Here is a 17,727-nt window from a genome sequence, read left to right as displayed (position 1 = left end):
CTCCCACAGACCACCTGGACTTAGTGCCTGAAAAGATAACATGGATTGGTGCATGTTTCGAGAGAAGACAGTTTATGAGGCTCGGGGTCGTCCTAAGAAGTGGGGTAGAATCTGGGCGCAATGGAACGAATACCGTGGCGACATCTGTACCCCGCCACTTGATTACACTGACACCATTCCCTCATCCCCATAACTGACGTTCCCTTAATCAGCGTCCATTCTTAACACTCCTTTCATTGTCTCCCTCCCCTAGTAGAACTGGTTCCATTCTTATATATTGATTTCCTGCCTTTCCTCCCTTCCCACGAACTTGACATTGTTTTTACCATGTATGTGTTTCTGTTGTTTGTTTGACTTCGTCAAAATTACAAAAATTGAACCTTTATTATCCTTTATATGATGTTATATGCCACTACACCGTAATGAAGCGATATATGGCCTTTTCCGCAGCGCAATGTGGTTGATAGTTTGCTTTTTTGTCATAGCGGCCGGCCCGAGCGGGTTGTAGGCAGAGGCTGTGTATTGTGCATTTGATAAATAAAGGTTTTAAAAAAAAAAAAAAAAATAGGTCAGTGAGTTACTGCTTTTGTCTGAGAGATTCTTTTGGTATTTATAAGTTAAAATCCTAACATTGAACAGTGAGCTATTAAATGTCATCAAAGAGCTGCATGAAAACTTCAAGGTATAGATTAGAACGTTATGATTTTTCCCGAGTCTTTCCTTATCCTAATGTTGGAAAATGGGTTCATTAGGATGTAAATCAATTCTGATTATTAAGGAGAACCCCCCAACCATGGTGTTATGTTTTAAATTCTGAGTTTGTGCTTCTTTAGTGTTACAAAGCCATCCTGTGCCCTGGTCACTCCCCTATGTTTTGCTGACTGGTACTGGTGGTACCGAACTGACTGACCCTGGCCTCTGCCTGAACAGTCACAACGGCCAGTGCTATCCTGAAAGAGACAATTAAAGATACTGTGAAAACACCTACATACACTAGGGTGTACTATGGGTTAGGCTACCCCTATGATTGGCATGACCTCTCCTATAAGGCCCTAGTTTATAATAGGGCAGGGATTAAAACTTCCTTTAAATCCCTAGAATATAATAGGGCATGGCAGTTTAGAGGCCAGCAGCCCTTTCTTTTTTGAATGTGTGCACTGCTGAAGCCTGAGGTCAGTTTAAAAGTAGGCCTGTGTTGTAGAACTGCTTTTAAAATGCAAATTGTGCCCAAACTCGATTTTTGGGTTTGGGGAACTTATAAATTGATCAACTACAATGCTGGGGCAAAATTAAGTTAAGTGGAAAAATGTTTTCCACTTAACTATGGCTGTATCACATTTGCCACATAATATATCATCTGCTGCATAATCTAACAATTTGACCCAAAACTATTTTGTAGGTCAAACGGATCAAAAATTACTAAAAGAAATGTGATTTATGTTGCTGTGAAGTGTAGGGCCCTTTGCAAAGTTTGACTGGTCACCTTTCCCACTGCTGCATTTGTATGTTACACAGGTACTAATGAGGCAAAAGCTTTACAGAGGCTGTTAGTATGTATAAATATGTCAAAATAATAAAGTATCATAAAGTGCACTGCATTACGCTGCAGCCTTTTATTGTTGCATCATTTAGTCAACACTGCAACATAATTTTGGCCTCCATTGCTGCATAACTCCAGCGGCCTGAAAGCAGGCTGCAAGTGTTTGTGCATGAAGCAGAGACCATGAAGTTTGCAAACTTAGGGGCTAATTACGATGGCAGGTGGACTTTAGTCCGTCCGCTATTGAATCGGGGAATGGGACTGCTGGCCTCCAAGGTGGGGGCCCCACGATAGACATTACAATGCGACCACCACTATGGTGTGCGCAGTGCCTATCTTTTAGATTGCAGCAGGTGCTGCTGGCTGCATCATCTGCCGCAAAGTAAAAACTGACATGTTACATATATCACTGCACTACGTGGCAGGCACAATGCGGTGCCTGCCACATGGTGCAGTGATATGTAGGGGGGCTTCTTAGATGTCCCCCTGTCGTAATTTGACAATGGCCGGGTTAGCGCTTAGCTGTTGCTACACGTTTTTCCGCTTAACTTAGCTATACTTGGAAACGCCATCTTGTGTGCTATGGTGGCCATCTTGGATCATGAGCGGCCTCGTGGCCATCGTGCCCTTTAGTCCGTTGTCCGTGCCACTGACCACTCGAGTTTGCCCAGCAACAGGCTATTTTTAGTAACGGTCAAGCCTGTGCATGCGCAGTCCCAACTGACCAGTCGTCCTTCAGGAATGTGCCGCCAAACTGACCAGCGGGGTCGTAACCCCTCCAATGAGCTGGCTGTGTTCCACAAAATTACCATATATGTACATAACGCTCTGTAACTTTGTACCGCCTATCTTTTTATTACCTGTAAATTGTATAAAAGAACGGGTCACACCGATGTTCGGTGTGATACTTCTTGCATTACCGAAGGGTGCTGTAGGAATGTACCACCACCCCATGGGGTCTTAATAAACTTGTTCTTTGAATTTTTCAGCTTCCGTGCCAACAGTTCTTTCAATGTAAGTGGGTTATCTTTGGAGCATGTAGGCCTTGGGAACCCGATACTACAAATTGGCGACCACGAAGGGACTCATCGGCGACTCGGATGCCCGAAGGAGAGGTCGTGACGAAGGTTTGGAAACTCGCCATGGACGCGTACGCTGCCACTGAGTGACCCGAGTCTTGGCACCCGCGGTGTTTCTTCCTTTCCTTCTGATCTGACCTTCCAGGTGGCGCCGGTCTCCGACTGAGTTCTTGATCGTCTGCGTTGCTGGATAAAGTGCCGTTTGGCTGATTCGATTAAAAGACCTTGGCAGTTAGAATCTGGACCTTTGAGACTTTGGGTAAGATTTGTGATCGGTAAGGTAGTCTGTGGACGCTTACTGAAGTTCTATGATTTGTGATCGGTAAGGTAGTCCTCGGACGCTTGCCGAAGTTCTATGACCTATGACTTTGATTTGAGTTAGCTAACATTTGTGAATTTGTGAACTTTGAATCTATATGTGTAGTGCACTTCACATAGGCAGGCATGTAGAGATGTTTCTCTAATTTTGTTTTTTTCCTCTGAGCGGCACATTTGTGTGAAGTACTGTAAGTGCCATTTTTTACGTATCATGCTTTCGTGATACTTTTTGAACATGCCTGTTTTAAGCAAACTCCGAGGGATGTGCTGTCTTGGGAATGGTACCACGATTAGGTTAGCGGAATCACAGCCGGCTCCCCCAGAAGGAACACCAAACCGCGAGATGTATATTAAATTTGGCCTTCCCCCTATAATGTATAGTAAACTATGGCATAAATATACTAAATCAGATCCTGAATTGCAATGGCCACTACATGCGTTCGATTTGCGTAAGGTTCAGTTTGTGGAGCAATGTTTGTTTCAACGAAGGTCTAGACAAAATATGTTTGATTGTGTGCGAATGTGGGAGAAAGCGGTGCGTGAGCGAATGAAACGTGAGGTTGCCTTGGCGGATAAAGAGCAGCGCAAGGCTGCTCGCGATAAGGCTTTACAGCTTGAGGAAAAGGAGGCTCAGGAAAAGAGAGAGAGAGAGGAACGGGAACGTAAATTGCTAACGACTGGTCAATTCCCTATTCGCCGACCGCTTTATCCTGTCCTTAATAATGAAATTGATGATTTTTCATTGCTAGATTGATCGCCGCCTCTGTACGTCTCGCCTACGGCTCCAACTGCAGAATCGGATGACGAAGGACAGGATAAGCCAGGAAAAAGGGATATCTCCGGTGTCAGGTTTTCTGCGGAGAAATCCGCAAATTTGCGTAGTTGGGCTCGTAAAGTGAATACGAATTTTGTTACTCAGGCTGAAGTTGTTGTTGAAAGGGGTAAATGGACAGACCAAGAATTACTGTATTTTTTGGCTACTTTGGCAGATGAAGTTGTTACTGCATACCGTCAATTTTCGGATACATTAGAATCTAAGGTTGTGTCAGTTCACCGTGAGAATTTGGAAAAAGGTGTATTTGATCTTTCAGATGTCGATGCCTTTTACAAGCAACTGATCCAGCTGCGGGATGAGACTTCCAGATTGCGGGACGAGCTGAAAAATAATAAGGAGTCCGGGCCGGAGTCTACTGGGCTATCTAAGGAGTGTTCTCTCCGGGGTTCAGATAAGAGTTCTACCATGCATGTTATGCCTATGCGTGAAGCCGCACCTTTGTATGTTCCGCCAAAAGGGGAAGGTACAGATGATGATAAAATGTCAAAGGATGCGAAGGGGTATTTTATATATAACTGGGTGTATACGCCGTGGAATAGAGCAGATGTTATGGCGTTGAAAAATTCTTTACCTGACCTTCGTAAAAATCCGGCAGCATTCTATGAAGGGGTGGAAGGGGCTATTTCGTCCTGTGTGATGACTCTTGTTGACATAGATTTGTTTTTTGGGCTAATTCTTCCACCTGATATGTGGGGATTAATTCGTAAAAATAATGATGAAACAATACTTGGGGGAACATGGAAAGAGATAAATGCAGCTGACCTAGATAGGGAACCGGCATGTAAGCCATGCCAGTTGATTTTAGACCTCCCGGCGGCTATTTTGATTAAATTGAAAACGCTCGTCCCTTCTAAAAAGATCGATTGGACTATGTTAGCTTCGTGCAAACAAAAGCCAGATGAAACGGTTTCAGATTTCTTTACACGCTTCGAAGAAGCGTTTCACGATTATAGTGGTCAATCGTTAACAGACGATACGGGTAGGCATTTGTTTGTAGATAAGTATGTGGCTAGTCTCCTACCGGAGATTGCAAAACGATTAAAATCGAGTGAAAGTTCCTGGGCCACGGCGACCCTTGCGTCTTTGTTGACTATGGCTCAGTATTATGAGCGGCAGGAGTTGGAGGCTAAAGAAAGTGTTGATAAGAAAGCAAAAGAATTGAAGACGAAGGTGATGTTGGCACAGGTTCGTGGAACACAAAATAGAGGGAATGATAGAGGTAGACGAGGTGGAGGCAATACGTCGTATGGTCGTACGGATATAGCGGAGGATCAATGTGCGTATTGTAAAGAGTTTGGGCATTGGGCTGACGATTGTCCGGTACTTCGTGAACAACGTAGTCAGCGTGGTCGTGGAGGTGATCGTGGAAGGGCTGAAGAGAGGGGCCGTGGCCAGGATGAACGAAATACTTTTGATAGACGAAATCAATATCAGATATCGGAGGGTGAGAATGTGGAACATCAAGATTATGTGCACGCATAGGACTGCGTAGGATGGGGTACGGAATCAATTGAAGTGTCAGTAGATCAGAAAGGGCCATATGTAACAGCGGGCATTTTGGGTTCTACTGATCAATTTCTAGTCGACACAGGAGCTACTCGTAGCGCTTTGTCAAAAAACTTGGTTCCGAGGGCTCCCCTGTCTGGCGAAATGATAACATGTGTAGGGTTTGATGGCACACCCTCCCCTAGCCCATTGTCAAAACCCCTTGCACTTTGTCTTGACAAATTTTTCAGTTTTGGTCAATTTTTGCTATCGCCCCATACACCAGATAATATTCTGGGCATTGATTTGCTTAGATTTTTTCGAGCAACAATACGGTGCGCTCCTGAGGGAGTGCGGTTATCCTAAATGACTATTATCCTGAATCAGATAGGTTTTGCACTATACTAGACACTTCAGCTTTGGCCTCTCTCCCGCATACGTTATGGGCGACCTCAGATACGGATGTGGGAGAGATGCGTATTCCACCTATTCAAATTACTGTAAAGGAGGGAGCCTCTCTGCCACGGGTGCCACAGTATAAGATTTCCAGGGAAGGTGAAATTGCCCTGACACATATTGTTCAGGATTTGATAACTGCAGGGGTGGTGGAGGAGGTTCCTTATAATGTTTGCAACAGCCCTATTCTTCCGCTCCTTAAGAGAGATACTGACGACAAAGTCTATCGGTTTATTATTGACTTGAGAGAAATTAACAAAATTGTCATTCCCCAATACCCGGTGGTGTCCGACATTACGACTTTGCTGACACTGGTGCCACCGACGGCAACGACCTTTAGTGTTATTGACTTGAAAAATGCATTCTTTTCTATCCCTGTCCACCCTGATAGCAGATATTTGTTTGGCTTCACGTTGAATAATAAATTGTATAGATTTTGTCGTGTTCCTCAAGGTTACACTGAGAGCCCGAGTATCTACAGCCAGGCTCTGAAAAAACAGCTTGATTCCTTTGAGTTACAGTCTGGGGTTGTCCTTATCCAGTATGTGGATGACCTTTTACTTGCTGCAGACTCTTATGCACAATGTGAGGAAAGTACGATTGCGTTGCTTTCTTTTCTGGCACAGAACAATCACAAGGTTTCTAAGAAAAAGCTTCAATACTGTAGACCACAGGTGACCTACCTCGGTCATCTTTTGTCTAAGGAGGGGCGTGCATTAACATCAGATCGAATTCAGGCGATATTAGATACACCAGTCCCCAGCACGCAGAGAGATGTACGTGCCTTCATAGGTTTAACGTCCTTTTGTAGACAGTGGATCATGGGGTTTTCGCACATTATAAAACCCTTGTTAGCGTTACTGTCCAAAGCTACACCAATGCCCCTTGAATGGACAGATGAATGTCAAAATGCTTTTGAACAATTGAGACAAGCCCTCTGTTCTGCACCCGTGTTAGGTACACCAGATTACACCAAGATTTTCACGTTGTATGTCCACGAGAAAGATGGGTGCGCGTTATCAGTATTAGTGCAAGCACACGGGGATAAACAGAGGCCATGTGCATACTTCTCGGCAGTTCTTGATCCTGTAGCACGAGGGTTACCTGGGTGTTTTCGAGCAGTTGCAGCAACAGCAGTAGCTATACGGCAGAGTGAGGGAATAGTGTTATCACATAAATTGTTGGTGCTAGTCCCCCACGCAGTAGATGCCCTGTTAAATCAAACAAAGACCCAATATCTCACGAGTGCACGGTTAACAGGATATGAGCTTACACTTTTGGCGCCACATATCACACTGAAAAGATGCGCTACCCTGAACCCTGCCACTTTATTGCCCTATCCGGTCGAGGAGGGTCAGGAAGAAAAACATCATGACTGTGTTTTTCTGACCGAGGAACAGACAAAGGGTCGTGTCGACTTACAGGATATGCCACTTTCAGATGTGGATGGGGAACTGTGGGTTGATGGATCGTGTTTGAGGCTGCCAGATGGTACGACTTCCGCAGCCTATGCGATCACGACACTTAAGACAGTGGTAGAAACAGCTAGAATACCACAGAAATCGGCCCAAGCAGCGGAGCTGATAGCCTTGACAAGAGCCTGCGAATTGAGTGCTGGCCTATGTGTGAACATATACACAGACAGCCGGTATGCCTTCGGAGTAGCACATGACTTCGGGCTACTCTGGAGAGAACGTGGGTTTTTGACTTCTCATGGAGTACATATTATGCACGGAGAGCTAGTGCGTGATCTCCTAAACGCGTTACTTTGTCCAAAGGAAGTAGCGATAATAAAATGTAGTGCCCATAAAAAGATCACTGATAAAGTGGGTCAGGGAAATGCCTTTGCGGACGGCATAGCGAGACAAACGGCTATGTCTCGAACTGACTCCCCCATGTACGTGACACAATCACAGGCCGAGCGATGGTATGATGCTAGAGCAGAGATACTAGATATTCAGAAATCAGCTACTGAATCAGAACTTGCGGCATGGGCAGCAGATGGGGTGCTAGATGATGAAGGTTGTTGGAGAAGCAAGGACATGGAGAGATGGAAATTACCTGCAGCTTACTTGCAAGCGATGGTCCAGATGACACATGGGTTGGCGCACGTGGGGGCTCTTGCAATCACTCGACTGTTAACACGAGTTTGGGAGCCTCCCGAGATTGGAAATACTGCCAAGAGAGTAGTGCAGACCTGCCTGATATGTTTGCAGCACAATCCTGCAAAGGGGACCCATACTCCGAAAGGAGGGTTCGTTCCACCTTCTGCACCATTCGAGGTACTCCAAATGGATTATATCCAGCTTGAGCGTTGCAACAACCTGAAGTATGTCTTAGTGGTGGTATGTGCTTTTAGCAAATGGGTTGAGGATTTCCCCACGAAAGACAATACAGCTCTGACAACAGCTAAGGTGTTGCTTAAGGAGTTCTTCCCTCGATTTGGAGTTTGCAAATTTCTGTGGAGCGATAATGGGCCTCATTTCGTTGGGAAAATTGTGGAGTATGTGTTGAAGGGCTTGGGAATTCAGCAGAAGTTTCATGCTGTATTCCACCCTCAGTCGGCAGGTCTTGTTGAGCGGTATAATGCCACGTTGAAACTCAAACTGGCTAAAATTGTGGCGTCCACGACATTGAAGTGGCCGGATTCCTTACCGCTAGCATTGCTCTCTCTCAGATCAGTGCCCCACTCGAGAACTGGCCTCACACCGTATGAGGTGGTGTTTGGACGGCCTATGAATATCTGGGGAGTGCCCAAGCCGCGATTGATACATGATGTGCCTTGTATAATGATGAATGACTATCTGGCACGATTAACAAATGATTTGCTTTCTATTCATCAACAGGTTCGAGAAGCGCTCCCTGACAACTCTGCTGGAGAGGCCCACAATCTTCACCCTGGTGACTTTGTGATGATAAAGTCGTTTGAGAGGGCGAACAGCTTGGAACCGAGGTGGCGTGGCCCCGAGCAGGTCCTCCTGGCGACTCGAACAGCTGTAAGAGTGACCAATAGAAAGCGGTGGGTGCACTCAACCCACTGCCGACGTGTCTCTCCTGATCTGGTGAATCCTGCTGTGTTGACCGACTACAAGGAGATTTTGGAGAAAGAAAAGAGCCCAGCTGTGACATCGGCCGAAGTTGAGGGAGCCTTCCCGGACCACACTGTTTCTGGACGAGAGCGCTATAATCTGCGGCCACGATAAGAAGATTTTTTTTGGTTTTCGAGACTGGTTGGTTACCGCTCTGGGGTTTGTGAAACGGAAGCCGGGAATCTCAAGGGGGGGGGATCAGTTCTGCCAAGAGTAGCGACACCCGTCTTGACCCCGGAGAAGAAAACAACGGCTACCTCGGAGCTCAGCACCGTTTTTTTCTTTTTTAGGTATATACATATGTACATTTGAGACTTTGTGAACTTTTGAACTATTTGAGACATTAAGAACTTTTGAACTATGGCGTCTTCTGCATCACGAGATAAAAGAATACTTGGTGCCATCCTTTTTGTTTTGACAATTGTGGTGATAGCAGTGATAGCTTGGGTAGTTGAACTCGTGGTGCCTGCACGTGAACATTTGCTGCCGACTACCCCGGCTCCATCTGAACATTTTCACTTCACCCTGCTCTATCATGAAGAACGGCACCGACAGACTTATTTGAACAATAGCTTTATTCAGATCCTGCATCATACGCATAACATGACAAATACGTCTAATTGTTGGGTGTGTGGGATGTTACCTGGGCACCAGAAGAAAGGGGGCACTCCACTCATTCCACTCTCGTTTTCACATAATGGATCCTGCAATGCCTGGTACACTCTTCTTTTCACTTTGAGATGGCCAACAAAAGGGGGGGTGCTTTTCCGTTTAAATTAAATTTGCTACCATGACCGGGATGGGTATCCACGAGCTGAGGGTACTCGATTTGAATGGGAGGAGTACCGCCCCGATAATGCATCTGCCCCACGTGTTTACAGCAACCAGAGGAACATCAATGTATCCAGTTCACACATTATTAATGTTATTGCCACTAAAGCTGATTTGTGTATCCGCAATAAAGGTACAATTCCGGTGGGGAAAAGTGAATGCAATACTACACTTACATTTGACAGCCCAAATGGCATATCGTTTGTAGCATCTCGCAATACTTACTTTATTTGTGGAACGAAGGGTTATCATCAGCTCCCGTTGGGATGGTTAGGCACTTGTTATGTATCTTTTGTACTGCCCCCTGTATTCATCGCCCCGCCAATGTATCATAATGATTATGTTCTTTATCACGATTTCGTGTTGAATCGTGTTAAGCGTACTGTCGTTTTGGATGACATAGATCAGACTGATACTGCTTTACAACAATATGTGGACTTCAATTTGGGACTGTTTTTCTTTGTGGGGGCTGCTTTGAATAGTCGGAAAATACGACGACTGACCCGTGTTGTTGAAGCTGTAGCCAATGATACTGCTGTTGCACTAGGAAATATTACCGAAGAACTTCAGATTTCTAGGATTGTTATGCTCCAGAACAGAATGGTTCTAGATGTGGTAGCTGACCGTGGGGGGGCATGTAGAATCATCGGAAGTAGCTGCTGTGTGTACGTACCAGACAATTCACCATCTGTTTATGATGCTATTTCGAAATTGCATAAGATAGCTGCCGAAATACACCTGGACAATGGAACATAGACTCTTTCAGGGTGGTTCTGGTCAATGCTTACCACTTGGGGTTGGAAACTGCTAACGATCCTATGTATCATTGTTGGGATACTGTTTTCTGTATGTCTATGTATACAATGTGGCCCAGCTTTATGTTCCATGTGCTTATCGGCTTGCATACCATCAAGACGAGCTCTTGCTCACGATAAAATGATGCTTCATAAAGAAGTAGCTCAAATAATGCAAATTGATATTGAAGATGAACACCCTGATTATGTTCACTATGAGGTAGCTTCAGCTAAACGCTAAAAGGGTCGTCTGTCGTAATTTGACAATGGCCGGGTTAGCGCTTAGCTGTTGCTACACGTTTTTCCACTTAACTTAGCTATACTTGGAAACGCCATCTTGTGTGCTATGGTGGCCATCTTAGATCATGAGCGGCCTCGTGGCCAGCGTGCCTTTTAGTCCGTTGTCCGTGCCACTGACCACTCGAGTTTGCCCAGCAACAGGCTATTTTTAGTAACGGTCAAGCCTGTGCATGCGCAGTCCCAACTGACCAGTCGTCCTTCAGGAATGTGCCGCCAAACTGACCAGCGGGGTCGTAACCCCTCCAATGAGCAGGCTGTGTTCCACAAAATTACCATATATGTACATAACGCTCTGTAACGTTGTACCGCCTATCTTTTTATTACCTGTAAATTGTATAAAAGAACGGGTCACACCGATGTTCGGTGTGATACTTCTTGCATTACCGAAGGGTGCTGTTAGAATGTACCACCACCCCATGGGGTCTTAATAAACTTGTTCTTTGAATTTTTCAGCTTCCGTGCCAACAGTTCTTTCAATGTAAGTGGGTTATCTTTGGAGCATGTAGGCCTTGGGAACCCGATACTACAAAGGTCCCATGTCTGGGGGCTGGGGGAAAGGGGCCTCCAATGTCCCTTTCCGCCAACTTTTCCATGGGGGGTTGCACCGCCATGGATAGGCTGGCGGGTAAGGGGTATCGTAATCCCTACTGTGGTGCCTGGTAGGCACCACCAGCATTGTAGGAACCACAAGCCCCTCTGCCGCACTGTCGGGCTCAAGAAGCCAGATGGGTGCGTGGCGGTTGGTCTTTCCGATCGCCAGGGAACCACCCACCATTGTAATATGGTTGGTGGTGATGCAGTCACCCATGGCGGTGGGACCACCACTGACGGGGTGACGTGGCTGTCCCACCTCCATTATAATCACCCCCTAAGTTTGGTGTACATGCAAATCCTACATTCCCAACCCCTGGTAAGTTGCACCACTACTGCTGAAAAAGGCCAATGGAGATACCAATGGGTGCGGTGGACTGGCCTCAAGGATCTTGTGACCTCAGTCACTGTCGATCTAGGGTGTGTTTCTTCGTATGCCTGCTCGCAAGACTGGGGGTGAACTGCAGTATGGATTGTGGTGGACAGGCCTTCAAGGTTAACTCACACTTGCCACCCTTAGGGTCCAACTGTGGGTGCTAAGACACCAGGGCTTCCAAGGTCTATCGGGCCTTCTAAGGTGTAGCATCGGAATGAGCTCTGTCAGGAGTGTGGTCTGGTGGACTGGTCATGAAGGCTGAAAATGGTACTCCAGTTCCAAATTCAGCAGCTATGGCCAGAGTGCCACATCCTCTCCCACACTGAACACCATACCGCCCCCCTGAGAGAAAAGTGCACTGCCTTCAGCTACAACTCAATTGTGCTGTGACTAAATTCAAATGATGCACTAGACAACAGTAAAATGTCGCCTGAAAAAAATGAATTACACCCTAGAAAAAGCAAACAGTCATAAGGAATGCACGAATAAGCAAATCATGTGAAATGTATTCAGGAGCAACATGGTTACCTTAACAGTTTAAAACTCATTATTCAGAAATCAGTAGGTGATTTTGCCTGAAAAATTCAGGACATGGCTACAGGACCAGGAAGGGACCTGTTTCAATGTCCATTGCTTATATCCTTTAAAAAATGTAAGCAGTTTGGTTTAAAAAAGTCCACATCCCCGGACACAGAGCCGCAGTACACATTTTATAAGCTAAAATAATTAAAACAGTTGAAAATGATCATATTAAACATTTCCACCCCATGCATCAACCAGGTATTTAAGTCCCTTTAGGAATGGTTCCCCACCCTGGGAAAACAATGTTGTTCAAAGAAAGAAGAAAGAAAGAAAGTAGCGCTTTCACTGGCAAACTCTGCTAAGTGGCGCTAATGTGTGTGGCTGTAAATAACAATCTGGCCTGTCTGCTGACCACTCTGTATTGCCTTATTTCATTATTTTTTCTCTCCATCCCAAGGTTTTTCTTTGGAATAATAAAACGGTCAGTAAATTAGGACATTTCCTGCCAAAGTGTTCCGCCTATTTTGGATCCATTTCACTGGGAAACGAAGAAAAGGAGAGGCAAGAGAGACTACAAGAGCTCTTGAAATCAGAACTTAAGGAGGAGCGAGACAGAAAGAGATGGAGGAATAAAGAGAGAGAGGGGGGGGGAGGGCAGCTGCCAGGGGCAGGACAGGAGAAGTTGACACTGTCCTTGCCTTCTCCGGGGTATGAAGGAAAAGAGACAGAGTTGTTTTTCCTTCTCTGCCCTTCCCAGGACGCAGAGCCTTCCTGCAGCATACCAAAGGGCAGAGGGCGAGGGCGAGGCCTCTTTGACTGCAGGCAGGTGAGGTCACAGGTCAAGTACAGGGCCATTAGGTAGTGCCTTTGCACGCTAATGGCCCTGCGAATGACTGTAAGGAAAAGGGGAAATTCTTTTGTCCCCCTTGTCCCCCTCACTCCAAAATCTGGGAGGGATATGTCCCCCGCGTCCCCCACACTACCTACGCCCATGGTGGGCAGTGACCTCTGCTACGTCGGCGGAGCGCGCAAAGATTTTTTACTCTGCCAGGCCAGGCCCCTCTGGGCACTGGTGCCGGCACATGTTGATGATGAGTGCTGCCCGCCTGAGGCCAGGTCCTGCCCAGGCCCTGTTGTCATCAGCCATTCCCAATAGATTCTCTGTCAACTGTAACTGCAGTCTCACAGTCTAAAACTGTCTCTCCTGTCTCCTCTCACTTACCTCAGACCGCAAACTATGGCCTCTCTCAAGCAGGTCCGCCCCCAGCTGGAGGAGGCCGAGCAGCCAAAGCACCTTCGCTTCTGTGTTCGGAGGGGCCGGCGGCACTGCTCACGGAGCTATGAGAGGAGAGCACTGCCAGGATGAAGCTGAGGCCGGGTCAATGAGGACGGATGAGACCAGGAGCCAAGAAAATGACACCCCTGCCCCCCGAACTCCTGGGCCATGTCTGCTGCAGTGACTCAGAGTCTTTGGAGAACTGGGAGCAGGAAGGTGAGTGTGGTGCTTCCCAGTAAGAGGTAAGTGTCTCAACAAAGTGAATTTTTGCTGATAGTTGCTCAAATAAGAGCTGCAGCAGGGCTGGGAGACTGCATCTCCAATCCATTTCTGAACAAATAAATGATGATGGCTTTTTGCTAGGGCGGAGTGGAACTCCGCGGAATCCCACAGAGTTTTTATGCAACTCTGCAGTATTTATGAGGGCCTCGTTTTGAAGTAATTTCAGTTTTTTTATTTATTATATTTTTGTGAAATCGTCTAGTTGCCGATAGTCCTACTGCTTCCTTTAAAGTCTTGGAAATCTATATGAGGACATCTGTTCAATTAACTTGCTGTCTTTGCTCTCTATTTTATCTGTGGGGTGTCATTTAGGATCAGATTGTGATATTGCAGCCCGTGGTCCGAGTTTGCTAGTTAGGAGGGCATATGCTACCAGTTCTAATGAAGCCATTTGTTTCCATGCACTCCTGGTGACAACATCTCTGGACTGTTACTGCAACAGAATCCTTTCGTGTGTATATAATAGTTCACGGAGCATCTGTGTGCTCTCAGTGGAACTGCATCCACTCTTTTCTACGAGGCCGTCTGCAGGCTGTCAGTGGAACAGCATCCTCTCTTCTCTACGAGGCAATCTGTAGGTTGTCAGTGGAATTGCACCCTTTCTTTTCTACGAGGCCAACTATTGGATGTCACTGATACTGTGTAGACCTTCATCGCTATGTAGTGTAATATGTGCTTTCGCACTACTCGTATGTAATTGTTGTATGCTGCTTGTGTGCGTCCCAGCACGCAAGCTTCTAGAATGTAGAATGTCCTAACTCCGTTCTGGGTCAGTTGGAGCTGGACTGTCCTTGTGGGCAGTTGGTGGTTGTCAAGCTGTTCTCTACCTGTGAATAAACCTATCTGATGAAGACTACGCTTGGTGTGGACCTCCTATCTTTTACAACATACTGGCGACAGTGGGAGCAACCTTAAAAGAAAAACGAGTCTTCAGGTTTGAAGGAGAACAGCGTTCACGTGTGTTCCAACTAGAAGTAAGACTTTACATTTATTATTGAGTGAATGCGCACTGATAGCGCCAGCGGCGGGTTAAAGAAAGCTTTATGTGCTTTGATAGCACCTGCGTCAGTGTTAGACTTTCATAACAAATTTTAATATAGAGCGAGCGCAAACAATTCTCCATGTCCGTGTTCAGCGGCGGCTTACAGTCAGTGCACTTGATGGCACCCGCGGCTGGTATTCAATTGTAAAACCACTCGGAAAGGGAATATTTAACTACACGGGAAGTGAACATTTTAAAAAAAAAACGTTGTGGCATTTCAAGGCTACTCACTTGAAAGGCTCGAGCGCTTCGCAATTCCAACTGCGCAGTAGAACGTTGAAGTTCACCATTCTCTCTCTCTGCTGCACAGACGTCAAGATCAGGTCTCCAGATAATCGTCATTCTCACAGAGCATTCTGGGTGTGACGCTTCACATCTTCTTTGTTTTTCGGCCATTTTGGTTTGGGAGAGTTCGAGGAGCTTGCTGAGCAACATATATTTATACTATCAAAACGTGGTTTTTTGACGTTTTCAACAATTTCACAACGGTGTAGTCCCAAATAAGATATATTAATCCACTTTAAAGAAAAATGTGAAATTTTATTTTATGGGTTTTTTTTTAAAAAAAAAAAGGAAACTTATTTATTTATTTTGTTTCAAAACTCCAACAGCCATGGCAAATATTATGGTTCCACCACATTTTTTACCAGCGGCAGGAGAGCCTAAAATGGATTGGGATTTGTGGTATCCCATGTTTCTGGCCTATGTCAGTGTTTTAGAGGAGGAAGGGTGTTCGGCCAAAAGGAAATTAGATCTATTACGCTTGTCTTTAGGTGGCCAAGGGCTAAAGGAGTTATCGGATTTGCCTCCCTTGGAAGACTCTAGCTCTGAAACAGATGCTTTTGAAATTGCTGTAAAGCAACTTACCATTAGATTTGGGAAAAAAGTGAACACAGTAATGGAACGTTTTAAATTTTACTCAAGAGCGCAAAAGGAAAACGAATCCATAGAGAACTATATATCTGCATTACGCGCTCTGGCTGGTTCCTGTGCTTTCGACACAATTAACTATGAACAGGTGCTTAGGGACCAGATCATGATGAAGACTAAGAGCAAGAAGATACAGGAAAGATTGTGGTTAGGAACGGAAACTTCACTTAAAGCTGTAGTTAACATAGCCAAAGGGATCGAACAGTCAGAAAAGTTTGTGTCTGAAATAAGAAGTCAGAGTCAGGGCATTTCAGTCAAGATCCAAGAATCTGTACCTGAAGTTTCTGTTGTCAGAGGTCAAGCATTTCAAAAGAAGCCTGTTGTCCCCATTTTTAAAAGAGAAGGTTTCACGAGAGAAAACAGGTTTAATGAAGGTTTCACGAAAGAAAACAGGTTTAATAATAGACGCACTTTCATTATCTGTTATAGATGTGGAAGTTTTGACCATGTGGGGAATTTTAAAAGTTGTCCTGCTTTAAATAAGATTTGTGTAAAATGTAAAAAGACTGGTCATTTTGGGAAAATGTGTCGTTCACCTCAAAAAGTTAATTGTATTTCTGTAGACGAAGAGGAGTTTGATGCAGAATTTAGTGAGTTCAACTGTATTTCTTGTATATCCTCTGACGAATGCAAAAGCTTTCCTTCTGCTTTATTTTACATTGATGGTAGAGAGGTTTCCATGTTAGTAGATTCCTGTGCCTGGTACTCCATAATTGGGAAAGAAGTTTTTGAAGAATTGTGGCCTAATAGAGAATTCACATGTCCCGATATCAAACCTGGCCGCTATACTGGCCACAAGATTGAATTCATTGGTTTTTTTTGGGCAAAGGTTGAATTTAAAGACAGGTTCACTCAAGCTAAAATATATATCGCTAACAAAGGGGAGTCGCTTTTAGGCTGGCCCCATCAGAAAGAGATGGGCATTAAATTAGATCCCAATGCCTCACCCCCTGTATATATTGACCCAAGTATTCCATGGCCAGTTTGCATGATAGCCCCGAGTGACAATGAATTTGTAGATAGCATCAAGAAGGAATTCCCAAAAGTATTTAATGAAAAGTTAGGCGAGTATGCCCAATTCAAACATAAGATCATTCTTAAGGACAATGCGGTACCTGTAAGGCATAGGGTCAGGAATGTACCTTTGGCCTATCGTAGCAAAATGAAAGGGATTCTTGATGATTTAGTTAAATCCAATATCATTGAACCTATTGAGTCTTCTCCTTGGGTTTCCCCCATTGTTCTGTCCTTAAAGGCCAATGGCGAGCTCCGCTTATGTGTGGACCTTCGAAGCCTTAATAAAGAGATATGGTCTGACATGCATCCCTTACCCAAAATCAATGAGCTTATTTCCACCCTCTCTGGTGCAAGCGTATTCTCTACATTAGATCTTGCTAGTGCATATCACCAGGTTGTCTTGCATGAGGATTCTAGGAATCTTACAGCTTTTGTTACTCCTGAGGGTATGTTTCGCTATTTACGGATGCCGTTCGGCCTTGCTAGTGCCGCATCAGTGTTTCAGCGCTTAATGAAGGAAGTGTTGAATGGATGTGATGGGGCTATTGCATTCCAGGACGACATCTTGGTTTTTGGCAGTGATGTTCTAGAACATGATAAGAATCTCAAAGCTGTTTTGGGTGGGATACAATCAAAAGGTTTGACCCTCAAGTTTGCTAAGTGCAAATTCAGACAAGAAAAGGTAGATTATTTGGGACATGAGATTTCCAAGGAAGGGATACAACCTAAATTCGATCATATTTCCAGTATCTCAAAGGCCCCTCCTCCTACCAATAAGGATCAATTGTTTTCATTTCTTGGTTTAACTGAATACTTTAGCAAATTTGTAAAGAACTATGCTTCCAAAGTGGCTTCTCTTCGACTGTTACTTAAAAAAAGTGCAAAATTTGTATGGGGAAATGAACAGCAACTGCAATTTGATGTGTTAAAAAAGGAAATTTGTTCTGCTCCTTTCTTGAAACCA

The 17,727-nt window shown here is 45.0% G+C and overlaps 1 protein-coding gene across 2 annotated transcripts in view; it reads right to left on the bottom strand.

Moving 5' to 3' along the window:
- Positions 1-17,727, bottom strand: part of CLDN10 (claudin 10) — a 388,360-nt gene that overhangs the window by 100,532 nt on the left and 270,101 nt on the right. The gene's annotated exons all lie outside the window — the stretch shown is intronic.

The sequence above is a fragment of the Lissotriton vulgaris genome, chromosome 8, assembly GCF_964263255.1.
Source record: "Lissotriton vulgaris chromosome 8, aLisVul1.2, whole genome shotgun sequence".
Taxonomy (NCBI): Eukaryota; Metazoa; Chordata; class Amphibia; order Caudata; family Salamandridae; genus Lissotriton; species Lissotriton vulgaris.
The sequence above is the reverse complement of the archived record's forward strand: the minus strand, read 5'-3'. Positions and strand labels throughout refer to the sequence as shown.